This window comes from Anolis sagrei, chromosome 1 (assembly GCF_037176765.1).
Source record: "Anolis sagrei isolate rAnoSag1 chromosome 1, rAnoSag1.mat, whole genome shotgun sequence".
NCBI lineage: Eukaryota > Metazoa > Chordata > Lepidosauria > Squamata > Dactyloidae > Anolis > Anolis sagrei.
Genome location: NC_090021.1, coordinates 150,266,419 through 150,269,126, shown reverse-complemented (window position 1 = coordinate 150,269,126; position 2,708 = coordinate 150,266,419). Strand labels below are relative to the sequence as shown.

Genomic DNA, 2,708 nt, shown 5'->3' with positions numbered 1-2,708 from the left:
TGCACAGAGAGTACTTGGTTTTCTTTACTAATTATAAGAGATTTTCAAATAAAATGATTTTGTCCATTCTTGTGGGTATATCAACAAGACTGCAGGGTTAAAAATGGGCAATATTCTGTAGTATGTAAGCCTGAACTTTCATAATCATTGATCTAAATCCCAGTTAGCCTTGACTAGAATGCATCCATTGAATATATGGGAACTTACTAAGAGCCGGCATGCAGAGAGGTTTCATCACTGATTCAATAGATCTACTCTGTTGGAGGCTAAACATTGGACATTTAGTGATCAAAATGGGACTTCCACCTATCCCTTGCAATAAGCCTGTGCCACAGATAAAGTACTGATCATGGAGTCAGCCATTACTTAGGATCAATATCCTCTATATAGACACCCAAATTAAATTATTGTTTGCAGCTTTTAAGTACTTTTTGTGATTATACTACACCTTGAGAATTATAGTGAGCATTTAAGAATAAAATACCCATACAAATGTGTCTGGTTGCTCCTGACACGATAAATAAAATAAAATCCTTACAACAGCCTTACAACACAAGTAGAAGTAACTCAAAAAGCTTTCCTTCAGCACAATAATGATAAAATGCAACCAGCAATAAAGGAAACAGAAGGTAAATTCCAAAAGCAATGCAAGGTCTTACAGCAGACATGAAACAAAAGTCTTTGGCAACAAGACTTCACAGCAGACAGGAGCAATGGTCTTTGGAAAAAGGCTTACAGTAATAATAAAAATAATAAACTTTCTTTATATCCTGCTACCATCTCCCAAGGGACTCGGTGCGGCTTACATGAGGCCGAGCCCACAATACATCAATACAAGCAATAACAATTACAATACAAAGCAAAATACAAATACTAATACGAAGCAATTACAGTATACAGGAATGAGTCCTTGGCAAGAAGTCTGGTGCAAAGCCAACGTTGGAGCTTTAGCATAAAGACTAGAACACAAACACACCAAGTAGGTCAGTTGCTGCCAGTGCTAACTTCTGGCTTCACTGCTAATTTATAGCCCTGAGCTCCCAGCACAGATGTTCCTAGGGCGAGGTCTGATTGTTCAACATTTTTACAGTGACTCTTTTTCTTTCTTGTTTTGCCCTTCACCATTCTTGAAATGTAGGGACTTGTAGTATGTCTTTCTCACCTTCTCCTTCTTCAGCACTTGTCCCCAAATCCCTAAGTGTTACCTCTTCAGCCTCCAGTTCTACCACCTAGAATCATAGAATCAAAGAGTTGGAAGAGACCTCATGGGCCATCCAGTCCAACCCCCTGCCAAGAAGCAGGAATATTGCATTCAAATCACCCCTGACAGATGGCCATCCAGCCTCTGCTTAAAAGCTTCCAAAGAAGGAGCCTCCACCACACTCCGGGGCAGAGAGTTCCATTGCTGAACGGCTCTCACAGTCAGGAAGTTCTTCCTAATGTTCAGATGGAATCTCCTCTCTTGTAGTTTGAAGCCATTGTTCCGCGTCCTAGTCTCCAAGGAAGCAGAAAACAAGCTTGCTCCCTCCTCCCTGTGGCTTCCTCTCACATATTTATACATGGCTATCATATCTCCTCTCAGCCTTCTCTTCTTCAGGCTAAACATGCCCAGTTCCCTAAGCCGCTCCTCATAGGGCTTGTTCTCTAGACCCTTGATCATTTTAGTCGCCCTCCTCTGGACACATTCCAGCTTGTCAATATCTCTCTTGAATTGTGGTGCCCAGAATTGGACACAATATTCCAGATGTGGTCTAACCAAAGCAGAATAGAGGGGTAGCATTACTTCCTTAGATCTAGACACTATGCTCCTATTGATGCAGGCCAAAATCCCATTGGCTTTTTTTGCCGCCACATCACATTGTTGGCTCATGTTTAACTTGTTGTCCATGAGGACTCCAAGATCTTTTTCACACGTACTGCTCTCGAGCCAGGCTTCCCCCATTCTGTATCTTTGCATTTCATTTTTTCTGCCAAAGTGGAGTATCTTGCATTTGTCACTGTTGAACTTCATTTTGTTAGTTTTGGCCCATCTCTCTAATCTGTCAAGATCGTTTTGAATTCTGCTCCTGTTCTCTGGACTATTGGCTATCCCTCCCAATTTGGTGTCGTCTGCAAACTTGATGATCATGCCTTCTAGCCCTTCATCTAAGTCTTTAATAAAGATGTTGAACAGGACCGGGCCCAGGACGGAACCCTGCGGCACTCCGCTCGTCACTTCTTTCCAAGATGAAGAGGAAGCATTAGTGAGCACTCTCTGTGTTCGTCCACTTAACCAATTACAGATCCACCTCACCGTAGTTTTGCCTAGCCCACATTGGACTAGTTTCCTTGCCAGAAGGTCATGGGGGACCTTGTCGAAGGCCTTACTGAAATCCAGGTACGCTACATCCACGGCATTCCCCGCATACCTCCTCAGAAGCAGAAGAGTAGTCGACAACACATGTCCCCCTTCAACCTTCTCTTCTCAAAGCTAAGCATACCCAGCTTCGTAAGCTGCTTCTCACAGGGATCCATGGTTTCCAGACATTTGGTCATTTTGGTCACCCTTCTCTGATCACTTTCTAACTTGACCTAAATAGCATAAGAGCCCCCAGTGGAGAGAGGGTTAAACCCCTGTGCCGGCAAGACTGAAGACCGACAGGTCACAGGTTCGAATCCGGGGAGAGTCGGATGAGCTCCCTCTATCAGCTCCAGCTCCTCATGCAGGG

At 43.5% G+C, this 2,708-nt stretch overlaps 1 long non-coding RNA gene across 1 annotated transcript; it reads right to left on the bottom strand.

Moving 5' to 3' along the window:
• Positions 1-497: 497 nt before the first annotated feature.
• On the bottom strand, positions 498-2,586 carry LOC137097214 (uncharacterized). The gene is made up of 2 exons (XR_010910068.1): positions 2,409-2,586; positions 498-1,229 (listed from the first exon to the last, which is right to left on the bottom strand). It is a non-coding gene; the product is annotated as an uncharacterized lncRNA (long non-coding RNA).
• Positions 2,587-2,708: the final 122 nt, after the last annotated feature.